We start from the raw sequence: 13,334 nt of genomic DNA on the forward strand, positions 1-13,334 counted from the left end.
CAGAGTAAAACCCGAGATGTTCCGAAATTCCTCAGTTTATATTTTAGCTTACCTTGGCAAAACTAACTGCCCGGATAATCATTTGGTAGTGAAGAGCAAAGTTTATAAGATAAGTAGTAGATAAAGATTTTGTTACCGAAAATTACATTGACGAGAGTATGTAGCTACATTACATGTGTTTACCTGCGTTATCAGATAGAGACGTGTGGTATTGGCTATGTATCAATTACATTGTAAGACCCTTAATATTATGCTATAAAACAATTTGGGTTATGTGACAGTGTTGGGTGTCAAACAAGCGTGACCAGGTTATGACATTTATGCAAAGGTCACTTTATAGTGACCCTTGAATGCCCCCGCAGATGTGGACACTGACCACTATTGACCTTTTCCTTCTGTTTTTAAGACGAAACCCTGCCACAATCAAACAAAACCATTTAATTTGATGACGGATCAGGTATCGATTAAAGTTAAAATTCTCATTTGAATATAATATCAAAAATTACCAAACTTCAGTAAAACATGAACAATTAATGAATAACAAAAAAAAAAAAAAATCCTCGATATCGGCTGTGTCTCGATGCAATATTCTATATAGGTTATTAAGCATTAAAATAATAATTCGTGTTCTTCTTTTAAAGGAAACAACAAAACTGTTTTTTTCTTTGTAATGAATTTAAAAGTGATAATCAATAAAAACAGTTAATTTTAATATCTGTTGAAAAACGCGAATCAATCGTCGCATTCGTTTGGCTTAACAAAGTAAATAAAATATAAATACTGCAGTCTGTTCTTTCAAACAATTCATCATCGTACACTTCATATCGAAACTAGCAATAATCCAGGACATTTGCTTTAATAGTTTTATGATACAAATGTAAAACAACATTTTAAGAAATATAACATATAATTAATAAAATTGATAACAAGGCATCCTTAATCGTTTTTTTGATTGAGTGTCTACCATGACAAATGTTGTTCAAAATCTTGTATCAATGCTGACCTTTACATTTGATAGATTTGCAGATCAAACAATTATAGATGTCACATATGTTGCATGATAGCACAAAAGATAACTTTGTTTGTTTGGAGAAGAAATTAATGTATTTGTCTACGTTTGTGACACAAAATCAGATACGGAAAAAACGGAAAAAACAACTGGTCACGTGACGTGAATTTTGACATTCTATTCGCCTTAGCTTACAATTAAATATATTTTGAAAACAAAGCTGACCATGCTTTGTAATGTACTAGCAAATACAGAGGGAAAATTACAATGCTTAAATTATGACACGCTTTAAATTGTGTCAAGCAGGTATCAAATTTCCAAGATCTGTCTTGTTCACTACATATTACTTTTCATAACTCTGTTTTCATTCGGAACATCTCATGCCTTTTAATGTATTGTGCCTTATAGTCTTGAGAGCAACCGCATTAATAGACAAAGATGCATTTTTTTTTCATCATAGTTTTATTATATACACAAACAATGTACGTATTGATAGGGCAGCAACGTTTCAAGACCGACTGGTATCTTCGTCAAACTATGACTGAGTGTTCATAGCTTGATAAAGGAACACGTCGTCTTGAAATGTAACGACATGTTCAATAGGTATATTGTTTAGGTAAAAAGTTACACTTTGATGCATACATATTTCCAAACTGATTAATCTTAATAAAAAATAATAATGGTGCAACTGTGTTTAGAAACAGTGCAGGATCCATTCATGAACATTTTTCCATTTTACCATTGGCACATTTTATCAATGTCATCAATGTTTCTCAATACAATATATGGCACTATAACAATCGCTTGTGAAACAGCGCATAATCATCAACTTCCGGTATTAAAACGACAGCTTATGGCATCGCGTCGTGAATCCAAAAACTGCAATACATGCAATAACACATCTGTATACAATTATCATTGATGTACGTAATTCCCTATTGTAATGATGCTCAGTTAGCATTGAAACCAGTCAGCTAACTTATACTTACTTGCATCTTGTTTACAGTATAAAGAAAAACAATTACTATCTACGGTCGATAGAGTTGAATGTACCATGGTTGATACCAAACATATTCCCGTGCAGGTGTACTTTTGTGTCGACGCTGTGGTATTTTTCCTACCTTACCCAAGCAAACAAAATGTAAAAGGTGATACAAGGTATATTATGACATCATTGCTATCCTCCTGATGTCATAATGCGGACAATTGATGCAATGTCATTATCGTAAGAGCTTTAAAAACAAAATGGTATGTACTCGAAAGTGTTCAACGTCGAAGCACTGGTCGAGTTTGATCACTTCGCCAAAAAGTATGCAACGAGAGGGTTTTGGACCTTGGTCTTCCCTGGACATGGTAGAGGTATCAACCATCACAGCAGGCACAGCTATTGCAACTGAACACGAAAAACAGACCCCGAAATATACATCAGTTAACACTTGTGTGGTCAAAGAATGTATAATTTGGAACGAACTGAAGACATGATACTGTCAACACTTATCCAGCTCAAAGCAAAACTATAACAATTGAAACCTCAATATGTTAAATTCAAGCCAGACTGTTATCCGAGTTCGCCAGAGCCCGTAGGACATGTCATGGAGGTGTAAATCTAAATATCTAGACCTAAACAACATATAACAAGACACAATTAGGACGTCATAGAGACCATAGATAAATTTTAAGGATAACTACACGTACTTGTCTTATTTGCCTTGCACTTTTACTTGGGCCTCCATATTAATCGTTCCTTTGTTCATATTTTGAGTTCGTTTTATCGATTTTGACCTCATGTTACGGTTTCGTTGACGCATCGGTACGCTCTCCTTTTAATAAAGAACAGACAGTACTGTTAACGCTCTCATTTTAGAGTATTGTCGAATTTTAACAGATTAGCACATTGAAGAATTTGGGCATTTACGGAATATGCATAAGAAAACAATCTCATTAATTTTAGACATTATCCAGGTGGCATAGGACTCCTGCTAATTCTTCAAAAGTGTACATGTATTACTGAATGTAAATGTCAAGTGTATTGATTGTATGAATTGTATATCTATGTAGTGTTTAGCGCTTGCTTTAGAGTTGCTTACTCTAGCTAGATAGGGCGCTTTATCAAACGTTGTAAATTGTATTGTATCAACTTCTGTTGGCGGAATTATAATAAAGCGCAATATTCAAAGTAAGTAAGCGCTAAAATAAGACTGCAGCTAAAATATGTGCGATTACAGATCAAAGAATGAATCATTTCTTTAAAACGTATTGTTCTTTAAAAGCCCCATGCCCATAGTTTTCCTAAACGCCATCTGTCTCGGAAACGAACCTCAATTTACCGATGCCGGGACATACCAAAGTCCTTAAAATTGGTAATTGTTATGACATGTTCAGCCATTAAGGAATTGGCAGCAACTGGTTTTCCCGTTGTCAGTACAATGTGACCGGGCGGAATGCTGTGCTGGGTGCCTTCGACCCCCTGTATCAGTGCGTAAGCACTATAAAGTCGGCATCAGATCCTCGCTATTGCAGAGAGGCAATTACACCAATATGCCTTGCCTCCAGCACACAAACATGCATGCATCCGTTCATTATACACATGAAGGTATGTTCTCAAAATATCCTACATGTAGCTGTGAATAGGACGTTTAACCATTTAAAACCAAACCAAACTCACCATTATCTCTAATTATTTTTATATTAGAAGCATACTTGAATTATCCAGGTTCAAAATCCAGCTATAACTTTGAATTCGCAAAAACACATGGCATATAGCCTTACTCATTCACCCCTGAAGACACATTTGAACTCTTCGAATTCAAAGATTGGAATAGTTCATTATGAAATGTCAGGGGTAAATGAGTTAATTAATTCCCTGTGATAAAGGAATGATCTTTGAAGCTACCTACATGTAACAAGTATACAATCTGTCCTCTGGTATAAAGGTTACATTGACGTTGTTCACTTTGAAGGTCAACATGCCATACTAGTTCTTTAAGCCGCAAATTGCACCGTACTTTATGGAGACAGAGGCAGATATATTATTCACTGTCAACATAACGTTGCATTTCAATAAAGTGTGCGTTACATATGCAATTAAGTGACATGACAGGCTTTCACAAGACGAAGAAAAGAGACAACCATTGTCATCAACGCCACTGTAATTTTACTTCATTTTAGACAGGTGTCTAAATGTCATGCTAACTCGGTGCATTGACCTACATTGTTCTACACCTTACAGACTAAGTTACAAGCCTATTCAATTTTGGTTGAATTAGCAGCAGTTTTTCACTAACAAACGATATAATTTAACACATTTTATGTTCCCGAACTAAGTATATTTGTTACTTCTTTAAATCAATTGATTTTTTTGTTAAAATGCTTTTAACGAAATATTTGCTGGATAGTAATTCGCAATAATGAACAGCAATAGTTATATTGTATTTTTTCATTGGTCTTACTTAATAATATTTTGGTATTTGAATATCCTATAATACTCTTCGCTATTTTAAGCTAAATACATATTTCATGAGGAAAAGGTTATTTGACATTTGCTGTCTCGTAAATATATACACGATTGATCAAATATCTTTTTACTGGCAATTATATGATCCATGCATTTAACATATAAGGGGTAATACAATGGGTTATTAAAACTGATTTTCTATATATATAAATAAAAATCGAATCTTAATGGTGCCTAAGATAACAAAGATACTATGTATATCTTGTCTAAAAACACGAAATCGTTCGTTATTTAAGGATTAACTTGAATATTTTGTTCATGTTATGGAGGTATAACACAAAAAACCGGAGTGTACTATAACACAAAAAACGGAGTGTACTCTCATCATAAACCGCTTCGCGGTTTATTTAGAGTACACTCCGTTTTTATGTGTTATATCTCCATAACATGAAAAATATATTCAAGTTATTCCTTATAATTTATAATGGACTCTTTTTTCTTAGAAATTATTGCGCTGCTGTATCAGCCAATCAAAAGCGACGTTACAAACGGCGATGTCATTTTTTTTTTACGTTATGGGCTTTTAACATAACATTTTAAGCCAATAAAAATGCTTGTTACAAGCAAGATAAAACTATATACATGTAACTGTTTTCGCAGACGTTATGAATATTAATATTTTGCTATCTAAAAAGAAAAAAACAATTGATTCCCAGTAATTTAAACCCTTTGATGAATGTGATATTGAAATTTTATTTTTGTTTTATTTTTTAACATTTTTATACTTTCATTTTTTTTAAATATTTAATTAGAAACTGATTGATAAAAAGTGTAAATGCTGTATCCACTACATATAATTATGTACAGCTGTCCTTTCTCCAGGAATAGGTGTAGTTTATCATGATTGATGACTCTCTCTGTTGTTTAGATGATCGCATCTAATCTATCTTCAACATTTAATTTTATTTATTACATAAACTATTCAGTGACCTACTTGTGTCTTCAAATCATATGTAATAAATACAAAAACCAACTACAACGTACGTTATTAAAGGTTTTGATGCAGCATGCTGTCAGAAATATTGAAATCCATTATTAATTTAGCCATAAAATAAAATAAAGATGTCAAAGTGACAACACACAAGTAAGAAAACTGCAAAAATATTCAACAACAGAAAAAAAATAGGTACATTTTGTAACAATTAAATCGAAATTTGTTTCCAAAAGGTCAACTTTTCCTGGTCATTTTATCATCTATGGAGTATTGTTGAGGTGGACATGTGGTTGTATCTACCTGAGAACAATTATATATAATTGGGGAGGAAACCAGAGTACCTGAAAAAAATCTATGTGTGGTCGAGCAGGTGACCCCATAACTCTTCACGTTCAATCGAGGAATCCAACCAAAGCCGCTTTGGTGAAGGCACTTGCGCTATCCACTGCACCACCCGACCACCCGAGAACAATTAACTCTCACGTGACCACAGCATAACCAAGTAGAGTCTTGAAAATGGGATATTTCCTTATACGCAAAAACTCAGAAGAGTGTACTGAAAGAGAACCAGTCATGAAGTCACAAAAAGTAGTCGTCTCTTACAGTCAATCTTTTCAAACAGGTCAATCCTTTCCTCAAGCCTGCAGTGGAAACCGGATCTTGACAATTGAAAGGTAGTAAATAAAATATTGTAGATATTTACTAGTTTGGTTAAAATGATCTATGTAGTTCTGGGACAGAATAACTCAAATTTATAGCAGAAATAAATGGTTACCATCCAGATTGCAGATACGAATTTCAAGATGGATGTAAGTTTCCACAATACACTTAAACTACTTAACATAGATGTAGATTAAAGTTGTCAAAATAAAAAATGAAATAAATACAATTAGAAATAACAAATAAATAAAATGCATTTTTAAACGAACTAATTAATTAGTTAACATAATAAATAAATAGATAAATAAAAAAAATGAAATAAATGAATAAATAAATAAATAAATAATAATCACACCGTCAGTAAACAGTAAAAATCAACTTCTGAACTCAAAAGCCACCCAAAGTACTCCCCGTCGACACATAGGGACGAGATCCGGGTCCAAATTAGATACCAAATGTACCACATCGTCAATGCACAATGAACGCAATCTTCACTCAGTAATCAAGGTCATTATCCGACCTTTAGGTAAACAAGAGGTGTCTTTGTGTTCTAGGTCAACTAAAAGTGCAAGTGAGTTATTGTCACCAAGGTGTGCAAACTGTCCTGTGTTAAGCCCTATCGAAGGACATACTGCTAAACAAATGTATTCATAAATGTCAATATTATGACAAGATGCACCTATGCTTTTGATGGATGCACTTGGGATCCATAATACTTACTGTTGGATGGTGTGATTGTGAAGGTAATTACGTTCTAATCAATACATACATTACATACAATTACAAACGGACATAAAACAGTAGCCGTTAAGTAAAAACATATTTTGAAAAATAATTTGAATTGGCAATAGACACTAACCTGCATTATATATTATTATAACGTATTTATTGATTTGTTTATAAGATCTTAATTATTCATTAAAACAATGTCAAGTCTCATTATGATGACAAGGACACACACGTTAACACGGTTGGCTTTTATAAAACCTTAGAAAAGTATGTAAAAGATTGTAAGATAAAGGACAGAAAAAAAAGATAACGGTCTTATTGTAAGGGTTTGTTGATTTGGTTCGGCTTCCTACTGTATAACGGGAAATTTTCAATGTAGTTAAACTTTCGCCTTTTTCGCTCTCCCTTATGAGGGCGAATTTATTTAAGCAATGAATGTTTTAGCAAATGTGTTATGGTCCTTTAACACACATTGCTGTTCATGACAAACTTAACAAAGCTCAGAAGGGTTTTATGTAAGTTTGTCAGCAGTAAAAATGTGTGTTATAGGACCCAAACAATATTTGTTAAAATATTCATTATTATTATTTACATTTTGATGGAGTAATTATGCTTTATTTAGTTATTTCGAACAGATTTTCAACCGGAAATCAAGTGTTGGCAACAATAAAATTGATGACATCACAATAGAGATTGATGACGTTACAATAGAAATTGATGAATTTACAATAGAGATTGATGACATCACAATAGAGATTGATGACGTTACAATAGAGATTGATGACGTTACAATGAAGATTGATGAATTTATAATAGAGATTGATGACGTTACAATTGTGATTGATGACGTTACAATAGAGATTGATGACGTTACAATAGCAAATGTTGTTAAAGTCCCATTACAACAATTGCCTTCGTAATGCATAACAATGGAAGGATGCAGAGCAAATGTTAATATTATGACAGTAAAATTAATTACATAACATACAATATATAGTAATACCGAGGCGAAATTAACGTTGGGCGAATATGGTATTAATCGGCAAAGGGCGAACATTTTACTTGGCGAAAGTTTCCCGGTATACAGTATTTACAGCTAAGGTCATTTAAAGACGTGCCTCCATGTGTGTAATGTACGCGTGTATGAGTGCAATATGTGCGGCAGCGGGTTTATTGGTTATTTGATCTGATGCCGACTTTAGAGTGCTACTTCATTGAAAGACTTTTTCGCAGGAGCCAAACACAGTAACACATCCGGTCACATTACACTGAGAAGAGGTTGCTATTACTCGTTATGCTAAACGTTGCAGCATATCTATATTGATTACACATATCCATATTACACACAGGGAGACACGTCCTTGAATGACCTTACCTGTCAATAGGATGCTGAACCTTCTAAAACTATACCACACAATTGGACTGTTATCCTTTACTTTATAGAGCCATTGACTCACCCCGCCATAACACTCCTCCGACAAATAAAAAAATACCTTTTATCCTGATGTTTACCCGTAGATTTTCCCCAAAAAAATAATGATTTGAATTATTTGTTATTCATGTGCATTGTAACGTATTACGTGAAAACACTTTGACACTTACTTGGTTTTTCTTATGTTTGTTTAAATATTATTTTTTATTGGTCTATCAGTATTTATTTTTTATCTTAGTTTTTGGTTTCGCTCCATAAAAACAGGCTAAGGGTTGAGAGCCTGAATTACTCACATGATCAAAACCATTAAGCGTCTCAGTCGCAGAATAGAACGTCTTCCAACACCTTTTACGATACATATTTTATTTGAACAACCGTTTTCAAGTTCCACAATTATATTTTACATGTGCTTTTCTGAAGGATATTCTATAATTCAGTGATTGACTCGACTGTAGCTTCTGCAAACTGAATTACAGTAAAATGTGAGAGATCTACCGTAGTTATAATTAACAAAATCTAGGCGAAAATTTGAACATAATCAGTAGTCAAAGCGGAAATGTTTACAGATTTTTCGTTTCGTACAACTGTAGTATGGGATGCTTTTAAGTACAAAAGAAAAACGGATTAAACATGTCAATATATCTTTTTCTTCGTAATTGACATTTTATAAAAGTTTTTGATAAAAAGAAATCAAGCATTAACTTTAATTCACCTGTTTGTTTGTCCTATTAACAGCCATGGTTGTTTAAAGACGAGACAGATTTATTTTGGTAAAGGTAAACCGGAGTACCCAGAAACAAAACACCAACCTGCGGCCCTCGGTCACTGCGATCCCACTTCTGTTTGGTCATTGCATAATAATTTACTTCAGTTTTTCATACACAAATGCAATACACAATTGCATAATCAATATGTACTCTAGCATTTGAAATACATTGGTAGGTAAGCGTGTTTACATCTATGTGTGTTTATAGTTGGCTCAATGATGGATATTCATTAAAAATAGAAGTTAGAGTGTTTATGAAGATGAATGATGTAGTGCACTATATGTCATTATCATCATCTGTTTTTTCTAACGAGTTTAGGTAAATATAGTCGTCGTTTGCATGTAGTTAAATGGGAGATCCTGTTCTTTAAGTTCAGCATCGTCAGCTTAATCAGTTTAGATTTTAAATCAGTGTTGTATAATTTAAAACACTTCAAATACAGGAATGGCGGAAGACTATATAATATCATCATCATAAGGAAAAAAAAGGAAAATATTATTTTTATTATATGAAAAATTACCCAAAAATATGAATTATAATAAAATAAAGAAAATAAAAAAGTTTCCAATACTTTGAACACATAATTCATAGAGCTTTTGTTAAAATTTATTTGATTATCATTAGAGTCTGGAATTTTTCAATCGAAAAAGTACATTTCCTGATTCCTACGTAATAAATCGTCCCCTGCTGTCCCAGATTTTGAATATATATGTATATACATACAACAACAGAAATTCAGCTTTAAAAATGCTTTCATAGGATTAACAGAATTAAAATACCAATAATGTCGGGATATTTATGAAATCTGGCATCTCATATGCAATGATTTCTATGAAATGAACAGATGGGATTTGGGATAACCAAAAATAAAATTGTGTGTGTTATATTTAACCTCTTTAAATTAATAATAATTATTATTTATGCATAAGTTAAAGATGTATATTATACTATTAGACTTGTTGTTTAATCTCTGATACGTTCAGTAATACTTTCTTTACATTTCAGGTTGGTTGTAACGTTCAGGTAAGTAAGTGACAAGTATTCCCCTCGGACACCTATCGTTTTATATTAGACACCCAATATTATACATATTATATTGAAAATATGAACTTATATATATTGATATATTTATATATCGTACTAGTATCTGATCTTATATATCATTGATTTGTATAACTAGGTTAGCTATGGTATAAGAAAAAAAACCTTAAGTATTAGTAGAGACAAACTGTCTCAGTTTAATCTCGTTGTAAGAAATTCTGCAAACTTACGATGGAGATAATTGAGACTATTAAGAAGTTATCCTTTTTGTCGGTATTTCAGGTGAGTCGTACCAGGTAAAATCTTCATTGCTTGCTGGATACTCAAACTTCTCGATAGTTAAGCGCACGTTAAACCGCTCAAACACACAATTAAAAAAAAAAAACTGTGTCCACTTGTATAAAACATCTCAAAGTTGAGGAAATTCTCAAGCAATGTATTGTCTATGGGAATTTCAAGACTTGAGGAAATCTGAAGAGTTGAGATGTTTTATACAAGTGGGGCCAGGAGTAATATCTTTGAGATTTCTTCTCAGAACAAACACCTGATGAGTTTTTCAATAACTATCAAATAGCTTAACAATCACTTTATAAGATGGATACATGCTATGAATCTCCATCACACGAATGTAAATTGTTATATTTTTATAAATGTCATGTTTTGTGGTTGATTTGTTAAAGTTTTTAGTTTTGATATTGTCCTATTCTTATCAGGGATACATCCTGTACATACATATTTCAAGTGCAAATCATTTTATTGCAAGTTTCCAACATGTGTGCCTCACGTTTTAATCACCTGATAATGTGCCTAGGTATGACCATGTGCTACCAGAGTTATTTCCGACACAGTGTGTCATTCATCGGAATGTTACTTCTGTTCCTGTATGAGGTTAAATGGTGAAATTCCATCTGCCCATCTGGTCAATACGTAATTACGATTTTATTGTCATAAAATAAAAACAAATGTGATGTTGTATAAACAATTTTATTACACAGTACACGTATTTAGTGTAGAAAGTAAACAAGCATTTACAACTAGTCGCACGGGTTCGGTTCTATAATAATCTAAATTTTATAATATTTGTTTTCTCCTTTGAAATTAAATAGTAATAAAATGTTTTAATCAACTCTTTCTCATTTTACTGTTGGTATTTTCCTTTGAGAATTTTCTATATTTATTAGAAACTAATTGCGTATAAATCATTAACCTGAGTTAGTTGATATAGTAACATTTTACAAGGGCGGCAACTTATATTAAAAAACAATAATGACAAACATACCTTCCTATAATATAGGAAAAAAAGACCAGGTGTTCCGAAAGGCTAAACGTCTTCTGCCTATCGAACTGGGATAATAACAACAAAACAACAATGAAGGTTTATGCTATTTATAATGCTCATTACTAAACAGATAGCGTTTACATGTTTTTCTGTAATCGATGTATATATATATAGATACTAACTGGCATGATACGACATATTTGCAAGTAAGTCAATTTCGTGTCAAAGAAAATCTGACTTGTCACAGAGATATGTGTTAGAACTGAAATATACTGTGTTGACATTCCTGCTACGACAATTGAGTCGCCATTTCACCAACTCAGAACATACACACTGGCTCATTAAAGCATATACATTATGCCATTTGTAATTGATAGATGGTATCAAAAGTTTATATACTGCGGTTTTATCACAATCTTTAAATATGACAGAAGCATTTTTTACGATATCGATTTGTATTCTTTAGTGCTGACATAAAACTAACTTCAATTGACCAAAGCGTTCAGACAAATTTTGACCATGTATTATGGGGCATTTTTGCAATTGATTGTTTAAAGTAAAATGTGTGCTATTCCTTTGTTTATTTGTTGATGCAAGATCCTGCTCTGTGTGAATATTCAACAACATTGTTTTTGTGTGTATATATGTTTTCTTTCCTCTCGGAAAAAAAAATAAAAAAAAATTTTGTTTTATGTAAATCATAACGATAAATGTACTTTTCCTCTTTTTAAAGGCTAGTGTGAACAAAATAGAAAAAAACAATGCTTCATTTCATGAACTTGTATAACACAGTTAGTTTTCTTTTCATACGTATGTTGTGAATTTAAAGCATTTATATTATTTGTATTTTTCCACACGACATAGTGACCCATATGTTTGATATTTGTACACTGCTGTAAATGTGTGAATAAAATGTAACATGACTGTATGGTATACAGAGATTTACCCCGTCACATCTGGTCAGTTGTTTGATATTTTTACACTGCTGTACATGTGTGAATAAAATGTAACATGACTGTATGGTATATAGTGACTTTTCCCCGGCACATCTGGTCAAATGAGTAGTATTTATTTTGTCAGAGTAGTAAATAGGATACACATACATATATAAAGGTCGAAAAGAAAAATAGAATAAAAGAAAATGTATACTGTATTTCAAACCGCCAATCGACAAAAACGCAAGATCTTAACTAGGCGTTGAGGTTATAAGGACATACCCCCTTGTAATGGAATACAGTTAATTATAACTTAATTATTAATTATCGTAACACACACACACACAGGTGTTTCCACTTTTAAGAATGCATTACACTACATCCTACAGCGGTTCCGTCCTTCTAGGACTCATTGGTGATGCTAAGGGCCAAAAGGTTGAAAATCCAAGTAGTCTAAACTACTGATGAAACAGAGAGGCAGTTATGAATTAAAAAAGAAAAAGAAAAAAACGTTATTAATTTCAAACTAACTAATAGGTAAAGTGTGTGTATTATGAAAAATGCCACTACTCAAAAGAGATAATTGTGTTAAATAGGACACTCTAATTAAAAGTGAGACATAATTGTCGCATACACATGTCTGTTTTCACTTTTAAAAGTAGATGTCTTAGGCACATAGCAATGTAAGAAAGGAAATATCTTCAAACAGATGGTTTCTCAAGACATTAAGTTTTTAATAATTATACTGTGTCTAATTATGAGTTTTGAAACATAATTACTATTGATTAATAATGATATGTACACACTTAAAATGAAGGTAAATTGAACAAAGTACACATAGCGCCAATAATGAAGGGTATCATCTAAACAGGAAATGTCATTATCCATTATAGTAGCACTGACAAAACACCAAAAACAAAACAAACAAAAAAACCGAAAACATTAGTGTAGAATTTCTAGTCAAAATACCTCCTCTGAACACCTGTCTGTCATATTGTGATGGAAAGTTGATATTTGTATAAACTTGTTTGGTA

The sequence above is a fragment of the Mizuhopecten yessoensis genome, unplaced genomic scaffold (genome assembly GCF_002113885.1).
Source record: "Mizuhopecten yessoensis strain PY_sf001 unplaced genomic scaffold, ASM211388v2 scaffold9967, whole genome shotgun sequence".
Lineage (NCBI taxonomy): Eukaryota > Metazoa > Mollusca > Bivalvia > Pectinida > Pectinidae > Mizuhopecten > Mizuhopecten yessoensis.